The following is a 14,759-nucleotide window of genomic DNA, read 5'->3' as shown; positions in this document are numbered from 1 at the left end:
GTGAAAAAAGTCATAACTTTACGAGAAAAAAGTCGTAATATTAAGAGAATAAAGTCATAACTTAACGAGAATAAAGTTGTAATGTTACGTGAAAAAAGTAATAACTTTATGAGAAAAAAAGTCGTAATATTACAAAAATAAAGTCATAACTTTACGAGAAAAAAAGTTGTAATATTATGAGAATAAAGTCATAACTTTACGAGAAAAAAAGTCATAATATTACGAGAAAAAAAAGTCATAACTTTATGAGAAAAAAAGAAAATAATACGTAAAATTATGACTTTATAATATTATGACTTTATTCACGTAATATGACTTTATTCTTGAAATCTCCGATTTTTTTTTTCCCCTCAATGTGGTCCTAATGCTCCGTCGTACCATAGACCTACAACAATGATAAATAAAAATGAAAATGTAAACAAAAAACAGTTATTCATTTCCATTTTTAAAAATCCACAGGGAGCCACTGGAGAGGAGCTACAGAGCAACTCTGCCCTTCCTCCCTGGTGCTCAGTGTTTTACCCTCATCATGTTTTGACTTGCGAGATTCCTCTGGCGTCTCTGACCCTGGTTGCCCCAGCGACTGGCTCTATGGCCACTACTACAGACACAGCTGTACAGATAACAGTGGAGCCCTTAGGCAGGAATCCAACACAAGGGACACCTTGACGCCCAAATAAGGCGAGAGAAATAGTTAGAAGGAATCCACCCCAGTGATGTCAACCTGAGAGACACTCTGAGAGACACCAAGGAGAGAGGAAAAGATAGAAAATTCCATCACAGCTAGTACGTAACACAACTTTTCATTTTGGCAGCAAACTTACTGACACAATAACTAGGTATTGAAGCATGAATGAAGTGTTTTGGGTGAGTTATTGACTTTTACAGACATGCAATAGAGGTGTGACGTCCCATCAAATTTGACTTACAGTTTAGAGAACGTTAAGGCAAAAAAAAATTAGCCAAAGCAATTGAGAAAAGAAAAAAAAAAAACACATGCAAAGCAAATAAAATAATAGCATATGAAATTAATTTCATTTAAAAATGGTAACTTAACAAAGCCTGTCTGTTAGTGATGGATTGAGAAGGGAAATTCCCCCCTTTTTTGCAACACATGCTGGGAAGTCAGCTATGTTGTAATCAGTCCTGACCAATCGCAGCGCATCAAGCACAGAGAACAGGTCTGTGTGGTTGATTGCACAACTGCATGAACAGGAACAGAGTGTTGAATAAAGGCAACACAAGAACACTGCAGACTGAGCATCTGAGCATCAAGGTAACAACCCATCTCCGTTCTTCACAGGTACGTTAGTCCTTCAGCTGCATACTTTCTGATGTTAATGTCAGCTGTTTTGCTATTTTAAACAGTTTGTACATTTATCTCAAGGTTTATGACCTGTGTGATCTGTAGAAAGTGATACCCCACTCAAACACTTAGGTGTGCCAGTGGATTGTATTAAAACTTGATAGAAGGCGGATAGTGGCTCGTTGCTCATGTATGTGTTGTGCATTGTGTCTGTGTTTTTATCATCTTACATATAAGAACACTATTGTCTTAATTTTCCTTACATATATTTATGTATTATTTGAATTCTAGACTAAAAAAATGAAGGCTGCTGCAATATGTGCCATTGTCCTGCTGACTATATATCAAGGTATGTGTGTTTTTATTCTACATTCTATAAATATATACTGTATATATGCGATATATGTATATATGTGATATGTATGTATGTCTGGCAGTTAAAATGAAGATACTGGTATCATATGAAACTAGAAAAACCCTGATGAATCCATCGGTACCAACCATGTCATACTAGCTTGTCACGAAGGAGGTTAAAACCAAATGTACATGTAAAACGCTCCAAATATACAATACATTTTGGCGAGGAAAAACGGTCATGGGCATCTTCAAAGGGGTCCCTTGACATCTGACCTCCAGATATGTGAATGTAAATGGGTTCTATGGGTACCCACGAGTCTCCCCTTTACAGACATGCCCACTTTATGATAATCACATGCAGTTTGGGGCAAGTCATAGTCAAGTCAGCACACTGACAGCTGTTGTTTCATTCTTGTGTAGGTAGAAAAGCCACTGAAACATCATATTGGCTGTTGCAAACATCCTGATGAATTGATGATGTAGTTAAAGGGGTATTCCACTGGTTTAGAGCTGCACCTCCACAAAGTTGGTAGACTCAAGAAGCAGATTAATAAAAAAGAATGGTTATCACTGTAGTAATAGTTGCAGAGATATCTGGACTTTTATTCCCCAGTATGAGTCCAGCTCCAAAAACAGTGGATCCTACATCTCCCATAATGCAATAAACAGCATGTTTCCATTAGACCAGAGGTCTGCAACCTGCGGCTCCGGAGCCACATGTGTCTCTTTAGCCCCTCTCCAGTGGCTCCCTGTGGATTTTTAAAAATGGAAATGAATAACTGTTTTTTGTTTACATTTTCGTTATTTTATTATTTTCTCGTAAAGTTATGATTTTTATCCTCGTATACTTCTGACTTTTTTCAAATAATATTATGAATTTATTCTCGTAATATTACGACTTTTTTTCTCTTTAAGTTTTGACTTTTCTCATAATAATACGACTTTTCTTTTATTATTATTTTTGCTTAAAATGTTTCTTTTGATAATAAAGGTTGCTGACCCCTGCATTAGACGTTACACTAGCTATTCAAAAGTTCAAACATAGTCTAGTTATAATATGTGTATTTACTGAATAGAGATTTATATTTCTCTTAATTAAAATAGGTTGCACGGTGTCCAGTTGTTATTTACATGTACTACCTGCAGATAGAGCTGTTGCATAGTTGACTGCACCAAATGACAAATACTTGCTAATACATGACTTGTTTAGAGTGAGGAGTAGAAGAGGTCATTTGGAAGTTATGTTACATGTTATGATGCTGCAGTAACTTCCTGTTTATATAGTAGATTGCATTTGATTGGACAGATCTACACATTACTAAGGCAAATACACGTCGCTAAGAAAGTCCTGCAGTTTTAATTGTGCAAATGTATTATTATAGATGGTGTGTTTTCTAGCAAATGCTCATGTGTGTGTGTGTGTTGTTCCCAGGGGAGGCGCTGAAGTGTAACTACTGCTTCTCAAAGGAGAGCGACCTCTGCACCCCGACCTCCACCCAGACGTGTTCAGGAAGAGCAAACGCCTGTGGTGCTGTCATCATGCAAGGCGCGCTGCGTGAGTCCTATATGGAAGCTGCCGTGTGCCACTAATTTATTATTCATTTAAATAAAAAAGAAATAATCCATAAAATGTATATCAAAGAAGTATTTTTAATGTCATGCCACAGCCTGTGAAAGTGGTTAAAACTGTATACATATACAGTATGTATAGAATGATTCATCCCTTCTGTTTCATTCATCCAGATTCTTCGTTCCGTCAGTGCATGAACATGGCGGTGTGTCAGGGCTACATCCAAACACCCGGCGTGTTCGCCACGTGCTGCAGCACCGACCTCTGCAACTGAGCCTCTCCTCACTTCAGCCGTCTGATCTCTGATCAGGCTGTTGGATTTGTAATAATGCCGTTACAACTGCTGCCTGTTTGATTCCCTTTTAATTGAATTAAATGTTATTTGAACACAGCTATGATCTCATTCATACATACATTTGTGGCAGGTTACATTTAAACCAGTGAGGATCAAGTACTGCTTGATGACACTAGACGGCACTAGAGAACTGTGCACAGCAGCACCGTTCTGTGTGTGTTTAAAGAGCATTATTAAAAGACAAACACTGGAATTGAGTGACATGGACTGTGACTGAGTTTTGATGTCTTTCTTCTTCACATGACGGATTTGAACGACGAGTTACCGTCCATTAAAGCCACTCATTTCACCTGCCGTTTAATAATGGATCGTCTATTGAGCAGCTTGCGTGTCTTCTGAGCTGAAAGCTTGGCTTGTCACTTGTAAGAGTAATTTAGGATCCAAAGGCTACTGTACATTAATCAGTCTGTAAACAAGACTCAGTGCCAGTGATAGTTAATGAAAAGAAAAAGATTTCTCTAAAAAGTTCTACAAAATCAAAATCTACTTTTTATCAACACAGAGATACACAAATGTTTAACTGAATAAATAAGATCTTTGACGATAGAACAGACCAGATAATATGGTAAATAATTGTGTTTATACAATGAAAAATACCCCTAAATCAGCGGCCATCAACCTGCAGCTCTTCAGCTCCTCTCCAGTGGCTCCCTGTGGATTTAAAAAAAAAATGGAAATGAATAACTGTTTTTTGTTTACATTTTCATTTTTATTTATCATTGTTGTAGGCCTATGGTACGACGGTAAGATGGAATATCAGGGCCACATTGAGGAAAAAAAAATAAATCTGAGATTTAGAGAATAAAGTCGTAAAATTACGAGAAAAAAGTCATAATATTACGAGAATAAAGTCACAAGTTTACGCGAAAAAAAAGTTGTAATATGAGAATAAAGTAACAAGTTTACGAAAAAAAAGTCGTAATATTACGAGAACAAAGTCAGAAGTTTACGAGAAAAAAACTTGTAATATGAGAATAAAGTCAGAAGTTTAAAAAAAAAAGTCATAATATTATGAGAATAAAGTTAGAAGTTTACAAGAAAAAACACCGTAATATGAGAATAAAGTCAGAAGTTTACGAGAAAAAAAGTCATAATATCATGAGAATAAAGTTAGAAGTTTACAAGAAAAAACATTGTAATATTACAAGAATAAAGTCAGAAGTTTACGAGAAAGAAACTTGTAATATTATGAGAATAGAGTCAGAAGTTTACAAGAAAAAAGTCATAATATCATGATAATAAAGTCATAATATTATAAAGTAGTAATTTGACATGTTATTTTTTGTTCTCGTAAATTTATGACTTTGTTTTTTCATAATATTACAACTTTATTCTGTAAATCTCAGATGTTTTTTCCCTCAATGTGGCCCTAATACTCTGTAGTACATTTGCACTTTGTCCCTCACTGCATTAGACTTATATACTTAGACTATAAGCTGTGTTACCTTCATCACAATGCTCAAATGTTTGGCGGCTCCAGACAGATTTTTTGCGTAAAATGTCTCTTTTGTTAGTAAAGGTTGCTGACCCCTTGTCTAAATAAATAACACATATAAAATACAACAATCAGGGAGTCAGTTTATAGTCGATGCTCCTTTGGAAACAGTTACAGCCTTCAGTGTGTGTGGATAGGTCTTTATCAGCTGTGCACATCTGGACACTGCAGTTGGTTCTCATTCTTCTTTGCACAACTGCTCTGTCTGGTTTCATGGGGACTGTGAGTGACGATCCCTTTTTTCAAGTCCAGCCTAAAGTTCTGGGTTCAATAGAGTGCTGCAGAAGTGAGTCCTAAAACCTGGAAATGAGTCAGCATTTTAGCACTTTCGGTTCCCTCGTCTGGAAGTCAGTGTTTTTTGTTTTTTTAATGTCTGAAATAAGGTCTGTGGTTAACACAAGCTGAAGAGATTTTAACGTTTTGTTCTACAATATAAAATACGCCAGTAAATAGCCTGACGTGTGTTTATTTTCTGCAATAATCCAAAACCCAATGGAATAATCCCATTGGTTTATTGTCAAGGGAACCCAGGGCGATGTTAACTTCCTGGTTGGCCTACAAAAAGAAGTCATCCCTGACCCACTCTATTGAGATCTGGTCTCTAAACTCCCGAAAAACAATAGAAATCCCGCTCAGTATAATACTGTACATCCAACAGCACCACAAAATACATCCTCCTAAATGAGTTTTAAATTGAATTAAGACCTCTCTACAACACTTTGGACAAAAACTGTACTGTGTTTTCCAGATATGTTTAGCATGAATCTATTACAACTTTAGAGACATCATTTACTCATTATGTTGATAAAAAAAAATATAACCCCGTGGCATTATGTTTCTATCAAACTGTGCTGTTGCAAATTAGTACTTTATAAATGGCTGTGATGATTTGGAGTGCAGATAGCAGGCAGAAGGAAGCGCAGATACGGATGAGGAGTCTGCAGGAACAATTAAATGGTTTATTTGGAATGGCTTACAGCTGAAAGTCCACAGGCAGGCAGGTAATGGCAGTCGAGCAACAGGCAGCAGGCAACGGGGAAAACCAAAAGACCAGTCGCAGGGAATAAACTAGAAGTACTAAGCAGTGGGAAAACACTAGACACTAGGACATAATAGCTACAGGACGCTACTTACTGGGTGAGATGTTGATGACCTGACACTGAGACAAGGAAAACACAGACTAAATACACAAGGAACTAATCATCTAATGGAACACAGGTGTGAGACACAGACATAGCAATAGGAGAGTGACTTTCAAAATAAAACAGGAAACATGGCTAAGCAAGCATGGCTACATGGAACAGAGTGAAAAGTCAGCCGATTAGACTGTTGTCAGGCTATTAAATAGGCATTTTCAGTCACTATAAGCCCCATAGATGTGGGTCAATAGGGGCCTACTACACCCACTTGGTTTTATCATCTATTCACATGGTAGATCACCGAAAGAAGGTATAAAAGAGGACGATGGCAACCTCTAGCGACGGTAGTAATTGTGACAGGAGCAGAAGTGGAAGTCAGGCGCTGTAATATAGACAGTGTGAAACTCCATAAAGGGTGGAGGACGATGGACGGAACACCAAACACAGGACTTTGCATCCTGTGTGAAACCAACAATATTTAGTTGCCTTTGTGTTTGTAGTTATATTAATCCAAAACATGATGTTTTCCCCTAGAGTTAACTAAGTGTTTTTTTGCCTAAACCTAAAAAAGTTGTAGTTTTATTGCCTAAACCTGAATAAGTTGTAGTTTTGTTGCCTAAACCTGAAGAAGTTATAGTTTTATTGTTTAAAGCTAAAGAAGTTGTAGTTATGTTGTCTAAACCTAAAGAAATTGTAGTTTTGTTGGCTAAACCTAAAGTAGTTGTAGATTTGCTGTCTAAACCTAAAGAAGTTGTAGTTTTGTTGTCTAAACCTAAAGAAACTTTTTTGTTTGTGTTCAAAACGTGACGTTTCATTCAGTTTTACATGTTAGAACGTGTTACTTTTAAGTTTCACTTTCACAACGTAGTAGGTGTAGTAGGCCCCTACTGACCCACATCTATGGTGCTTATAGCGACTGATAACGCCTATTCAATGACCTGATAACAGTCGAATCCGGTGAAAGAGTTTAGACATCCATAAGAAGATAGGAATAGGCCGGAGGCCTGTACTGTACTGCAAAGCAGGATTTGGGGTTAGCGAGGTAACTTCAGGTTTAACCCTTTGGGGTTTTCCGTCCTACTTCTTACCGGGGCAGATCGCCATGGTAACTGATGCTGAACACCTAACCTGCTCTGGAGCAAGCATCTGAGCAGGACGCCTCTCTGTGCAGGTATTCAGGACACGTCCAGTGGGGAGAAGACCCCGGGGCAGAGCTGGAGGGGGTTCATATCCCATCTGGCCTGTGAATGCCTCAGGATTCAGCAGCTGGAGTATGTGGCTGAGTGGAGGTAGATGCACATCTGTGTTGTGCTTTGATTGCTGCCACTGTGACCAGAGACAAAAAAAATGGAGAGGTATGGATGGACAACCTGACAACATTACCATGGTAACATTTTGATAGATTCTTATTAAATAATAACCAGAAGCTATTTGTTCATGTGCAACCATCTTCACAGATAATCCTGTGGTTATACAGTATACATGTTGATGGAGAGAATCTCCAGAATGTGGACTCCCCCACCACACACTCAGTAAAACCACAGGGAAATGACCAATGCAGTTCTTTATGAGGTGTACCCCATTAAGTGGGGCTTCCCTTCAGTAACAAGTGCCTGGGAGCACTGTGGAAATACCAGTTAGGACCCCACACCGAAAACTGGGATTCCACCAGCACACATGTTGAGAGGAAGACACGCACACTCACAAGCATTGACAGAAGCAATGGGAAACATGTGATGGGAAAACACGCAACCGAGTCGGACCAGTAGAGATATTTCTTCATCATTCACCTCTGTTTTCTCATTCTTCTTGACTTTTTAAAGATGCCACTATGTTCCTGGTTTCCAGCAAGTAACTTGATTAGTACATTCTTCCCCTTTATTTTATTCTTGTCTTAGTTGAAAAGGATTCAAACAAGCATTCGGACCATCAGTGGGAACACTAATGAGCATTACCCCGTGTTTACATAGGCAGTGAAAACCCCACGATAAAGAAAACCCAAAGAAGTTGTAGTTTTGTTGCCTAAACCTAAAGAAGTTGTAGTTTTATTGCCTAAACCTAAAGAAGTTGTAATATTGTTGCCTAAACCTAAATAAGTTGTAGTTTTGTTGTCTAGACCTAAATAAGTTGTAATTTTGTTGCATAAACCTAAAGAAGTTTTAGTTTTGTTGCCTAAACCTAAAGAAGTTGTAGTTTTGTTGTCTAAACCTAAAGAAGTTGTAGTTTTGTTGCCTTAACCTAAAGGAGTTGTAGTTTTGTTGCCTAAACCTAAATAAGTTGTAATTTTGTTGCCTCAACCTAAAGAAGTTGTAGTTTTGTTGTCTAACCCTAAAGAAGTTGTAATTTTGTTGCCTAAACCTAAAGGAGTTGTAGTTTTGTTGCCTAAACCTAAAGAAGTTGAAGTTTTGTTGCCTAAACCTAAAGAAGTTGTAGATTTGTTTTTGTCTAAACCGTGTAAAACAATTGGGTTGTTCCCATAGGACGCAATGGGCCACAGAGCTCTGCACCCCAATGGCGTACTGCATACTCACAACTGGAAGAGCTTAGTACAGGATTCTGTGAAGAGCTCATTGTGCTTAATGCCATGGAGGTGCTGCTAGCATCCTCTAATGGATGGCTTTTCCCAGGCTATATTTATACATATGGTGGTGGTGCTATGTAAACTCTATTTACGTGTTTCCTAATCAACGTCTGAGGAACAAAAAAGTTGTCAAAAAAGTGAGTTCAAGTGTGTTTTTCTCACAGTTGACGGCTGCCACAAAATAATGATAATACAAATATGCCGATGTGTGAAAGGAGAAACTAATATAAAAATGGGTTTATACTTGACGGATATATGGTACGTGATCAGGCTGTATATCCCCCACAGTAACTGTGTTTACATCTTTTCATTTATTTTGCAATATATAGATGGAGTCTGTGCTCGTAGATATATTACACTAGGTCACTTATATGTCTCCTATATGTGTCATTACTGAATAGGAGGCTACTGCTGTGCAGTCGCTGTGTTCACGTTCTTTCTTTCACTGTGGCACAGAGAGTGACGGTGGTGAGCAGACGGTCTGTGTGTCAGTGATAAGGAGCAGATTTCTAAGTCTTTCTTCCGCCGGCTTCATGTTGTCTTCACCAACAATCTCCTCCAACATCTGGAACTTGTAGGAGAAAACAGCCCCAGATGACCAATCACAGTTCTTGTTTGCCATATTAAAAGATACAATGTATAACTTTTAGGGGCATCTATCTGCAGAATATAATATTATTAAGTGTGTTTTCTTTAGTGTATAATCACCTGAAAATAAGAGTCGTTGTGTTTTTGTTACCTTAGGACAGGGGTCAACAACCTTTACTATTGAAAGAGACATTTTAGGCAAAAAACAAAACTAAAACATTTGAGCATTGTGATGAAGGTAACACAGCTTATAGTTTAAGTATATAGTATATAATGTAAGTCTAATGCAGTGAAGGCCAAAGTGCAAATGTACTATGGAGTATTATGGTCACATTTAGGGAAAAAACATCTGAGATTACTAGAAAAAAGTCATAATATTATGAGAAAAAATTCGTAACATTACGAGAATAAAGTCATATTACGAGAAAAAAAGAAAATAACACATACAATTACTACTTTATAATATTATGACTTTATTCTCATAATATTATGACTTTTTTTCTGGTAAACTAATGACTTTACTCTCATAATATTATGACTTTTTTTCTTGTAAACTTATGACTTTATTCTCATAATATTATGACTTTTTTTCTGGTAAACTAATGACTTTACTCTCATAATATTATGACTTTTTTTCTTGTAAACTTATGACTTTATTCTCATAATATTACGACTTTTTTCTCGTAAACATCTGACTTTATTCTCATAATATTACGACTTTTTTTCTCATAAACTTATGACTTTATTCTCGTAATATTACAACTTTATTCTCGAAATCTCAGATTTTATTTTTCCCTCAATATGGCCCTAATACTCCGTCGTATCGTAGTACCATAGACCTACAACAATGAAAAAATTAAAATGTAAACAACAAACAGTTATTCATTTCAATTTTTAAAAATCCACAGGGAGCCGCTCTAGAGGAGCTAAAGAGACGCATGTGGCTCTGGAGCCGCAGGTTGCTGACCCCTGCTTTAGGATGAGCCGGGTCTTCTTATGGACCCGGCCGTCATGTTTCTACAGTAGCCCAGAACGGACAAACCACTTTGTAAACTTGTCCTGCTTGAGCCGAAGTAGATGACATTACTCGCTCCAGAGTTAACCTCCATTACTCCACTCAGCCGCCGGGAAACAAGACAAGGGAAATCTACAGTCATCTGTTCATGGTTTTTCTCTTAATTCGTATTAGGTAGTGTGAGGGAGGAGCCTGGATCATAACGAGGCTTTTAGTTCAAGCAGGAAGACACCATCACACTAAAGTTCCACCTCGCAGCTATTATCCAACTGATGTCACTGGGATCTGTTTCCTATCATCCAACGATCATCTTAGCTGAAGAATATTTTAACACCGTCCCCACCACCACCAACGTCAAGGCCCTGCCAATGGTTCGCTTGGGGGGGATCTGTAATTAGCCTCTATTTATAGGACTCGATCTATCGGGTTGTTCTGTCCCTATAGATCTAACAGGGTCAATGCCAAAAAGTCTTTATCTGCATTCATGTTAACTCGTGTTGTCTCTCCTGGTTGAACTGTGTTTGACATTTAAAAAAAAAAAAAAAAAGGCCGGTATTAGCCCCGGCGAACTGGCACACACAAGCGCACGCACAATGAGTCAATTACACTGTCATAGTGTGTTTGTTTTTATTTGTGAAACAGTAAGTGAAACCCTCAGCGGGGAGCTCGCAGGGATTTTCTCCTTCCTGTTGTGGGTGGACCACCAGAGCATCAGCTCAGATCCGGAGACACTCACTTCATTAACACCCTATTTGTGGAACGCCTCCCCCACCCACCCCCCCGGGGGGGCAGATGCAAAGCAAAACAGAAAACACTGCAGAGATTTGGTCGTGGGCTCAATTCAGTCAGTTGGATGAAACTCCATTGGCTTGTGAGAACACATCATTGCTTTCTCGTCTATGAGACTGTACATGGAGAGGTGTAATGAACCTGACTCTCTCTCTCTCTGAAAGCAGAGGTATACAGCTGTAAAGGCTCATTAGGCCACAGTGCTATAAAACCTGAGAGAGAGAGCACCACGCTATCGGTGTGTGTTTGTAAATGCAACGCGGCTCGGAAAAATAGGCACCTCGTAAACGCTGCAGGATGCTCCAGCAGCGCGAGCGGGGCCCCTTTGTGCCAGAACCTACGACCCAAAGAGGATCTCTTCAGAGTTTCCAACACGTCATGTTTCTCCTTTCCCTGGGCAAGGAACCCAGCGGTGCCCTGCCTGCTGATGGGAGATATGTTTGCGGTTACTTTAATAGAGGAGTCCATAAAAAAAGTGTTGTTGTTTTGTAGCTACCAACCGAACATTACTGATGGGATTCCCTGGAAAACACATCGCCCTGTGTCCCCCTTGACACTCTCCTGGTGTGTGTGTGTGTGTTTCAAATCACAGATTCACCAACATAAATGTTTCCACTGCACTAATAGAACAGCGGGAGGTGTGAGAGGATTTGCCCTTATGCTGCAACATCTGGCCTTACTGCAACGTAAAAACTGCTGGAAAGATGCCATAAAGCTTCTGAACCTTTATAAGAAACACAGTGAACACATACAGCATCAGCTGTTCACTCACAAAATCACTCACAGACCATCTCTGAACAGAGACCGGGGTTGCCATCTTTCCTATATACAGCCACCTGTTATCCCATGACATATGTCAGAGTTTTAAAACAAAACAATCTCCGTCTAAGCGAGCGTTTTAGGGCCGTTTCAGAATTAATCTACGACCGTACTACCGCACACTGTTAAGAATGTCCCAGTAAAATAACAGTAAAGAACTGGCAACAGGGTTGTTTTTATGTTACTGTAAAATTAACATTACTATACTGTCGCTGAAATTTACAGCTTTGTACTGTTAATGAAAAATACAGTTTTTTTTTATTAATTTCACAGTATTTTACAGTTAATTTACTGTTTAAAGAGACATTATATAGCTGTTTTTCACCTTTCTTTTACATTATTTTACTGATTTGTTTTAATGCACCATTTAGGTTGTATTTTTTACAATATTATTTTTTGACAGGTTTTCTTTTGTATTAACAGTAAAGCACTTTTTTAAACAATAACAGGTTAATACTGTTGAAATCCTGCTGTAAATTAACAGCAATTGTTTACAGTGCACGCCTGAAAATGCATATCACTGTAGCGTGCCGGTGTAAACAGGAAGCAGAGCCTGACACCGGAATTGTTGTAAAGCGCCCAAATAATAGCTTTCCTGCTGCGCGTTTAGGCAGTAGAAGCGTTATAAAATGCAGAATTTAACCGCCTTACAGCTGCCAGCATTGACACCAAGGTCAGCAACGCTTGTAACTGGTTATCCGTGTTGAAATCAACCCACCGGTGGTCGTTTGTTTTCTTCTGGAAAAGGTTCGCGTGATGGGGCGTTTACGAATCAGGGAAGGATATGAGATGACTGATAAGACTGTCCCATCCAAGACCGAACATCTCCTTATAAGATTCTGAAAGGCAGATGTTTACCAAACTAGACCATGCACCACAGTTTAATCCTACAAGCCTTCTACATCATCATCAGAGGTGATGTTACAGGTCACCTGACATGTAGATTTATCTTCTCTCTTCACTCTTGTTCAGATATGTTGACCTTGTTTTTAGCTGCATTTCTATTTCCGTCGTACAATGAGAGCAAAATAACCAGAGTCAAACTCCTGGTAGCCTACATGTATATGTGTGTAGGTCTACTCATACCTGGACAACCAAGCTGATTCTGATCCAACAAGACAAACATAAACAGCATAGCATAGCCTGACACGGCACGGCGGCCACATATTCACACACACACACACACACACACTGGCAGCAACATCAGCATAACATCCGATTTGTTCACCGAACATAAACTAAACAATAATAATGAAATAGACCACTAGTCCATCATTGTAAATGAGCTTACTTTTGATGATTCCAGCAGGAGACGACGGGGCTTCTTGTGGTGTTGAACACTGAAATGACTTCATAGTCCCTTTCAAAGGTGAGCAGGGACAAAGAGTTCAGTCTGATGTGATGCCCTGATGCCAGTTTTTATCCAACTGACAGTTGGTATCTTTAGCAACAAAGAAAACCTACAACAAGTTACACATTTATGAAGCCAACTAGGGCACTAAGGCTACTAATTCAACTCTAGATCACAGCTTTATCACAAATGTTTGGAGGCCGAGGACAGAACATGGCTACTGTCAGACTACCTGAGCATTTTTAAACTGCAGAGATGATGGTTGGACCAATCAGCAGCCGACACAAACCTCCAGCCAATCAGAGAGAGAGCACCTAGATGGGGAAACAAAGATCCTCACCAGACAAAGACACTCACTCTCACACAAAACACAGCCACACAAAGATCCTTACAAGACGGACAGACACTCACTCTCACACACAACACATTTCAATATACGGTTGAGAACGACGGCTGTACTTCTTCCTCCTGCTCCTCAGACTTCTGTTCCTCAGTGTACAGGTGTTTCTGTTTAACAGGCACCCCAAACTACTTCCTACTTTCTCTTCATAGCAACACAGTCTAGTAAAGATGGATGAATGAAGATGAAGAGTATAGTCAAGAAAGATGATCCCCAAACATGACTTTCTTCATGAACAAGAAGCACTGGCTGGTGTATAAGTTATGAATATATGTTGTGTTAGAAATGACAAAGTTTGGAGATTTGGAGGCTCTAGCCCTTTCGCCCCCTAAACCGCAACACACCAGACATCACAATGGTTTTAAGACAATAATTAAGATTTTTATTTTCATAAATAACTGTATTTATTATGATATAAATAAACAAATGGCTCCTGATATTGTTTGCTTGGATGTGTTTAGTCAGTTTCACTATGATTTACACTTTCATTAACAAAAACGTTCGGCAGGGCGGATGAAAAAGTGTGAGAAAGTGAGTTAAAGGTGAAAAGTGTATTTCCTCCTATCTTTGTTCATTTGTTACCTCAATGCAGAAAATGAGGAAGGGCGCCCACCGGCACGTTTTTTTCTTTTTTAATATTATTATTATTCTTAGAGGGCGACCAGAGCCCCCAGGAAGGTGATGCCCTAGGAGACCGCCCATGGCCTTACACCACAGCCAATAGGAACACTCTCTCTCTCTGAAATGACCTGTGATTGGTCAAAGTCTCCCGTCACAGGCTAGATTTTTTAAAGCCTGAAAACAGAGCCATGAGGAGGAACACTTTAATTACATTATGCTGAAAGGTTATTATAAAATTTTTGCCCAATGATGCCAAAAATATATACTGCCTACTGCCACTTTAAAATAAGCCTGGTTTGAGTTATTTAGCTGATTTATAATCACAGATGCAAATAAAATCCTGATCATGACATGTTTGATGTGATAATTATAA

General features: G+C 38.8%; 2 protein-coding genes and 1 long non-coding RNA gene across 5 annotated transcripts in view; 2 read left to right on the top strand and 1 right to left on the bottom strand.

Moving 5' to 3' along the window:
* LOC119483833 overlaps window positions 1-14,759 on the top strand; it is a 233,425-nt gene that overhangs the window by 184,592 nt on the left and 34,074 nt on the right. The gene's annotated exons all lie outside the window — the stretch shown is intronic.
* Window positions 1-14,759, top strand: part of LOC119483763 (NACHT, LRR and PYD domains-containing protein 12-like) — a 542,841-nt gene that overhangs the window by 505,380 nt on the left and 22,702 nt on the right. The gene's annotated exons all lie outside the window — the stretch shown is intronic.
* LOC119483867 lies at window positions 3,865-13,691 on the bottom strand. The gene is made up of 3 exons (XR_005205826.1): window positions 13,306-13,691; window positions 5,034-5,123; window positions 3,865-4,239 (listed from the first exon to the last, which is right to left on the bottom strand). It is a non-coding gene; the product is annotated as an uncharacterized LOC119483867 (long non-coding RNA).

The sequence above is a fragment of the Sebastes umbrosus genome, chromosome 24, assembly GCF_015220745.1.
Source record: "Sebastes umbrosus isolate fSebUmb1 chromosome 24, fSebUmb1.pri, whole genome shotgun sequence".
Lineage (NCBI taxonomy): Eukaryota > Metazoa > Chordata > Actinopteri > Perciformes > Sebastidae > Sebastes > Sebastes umbrosus.
The sequence above is the reverse complement of the archived record's forward strand: the minus strand, read 5'-3'. Positions and strand labels throughout refer to the sequence as shown.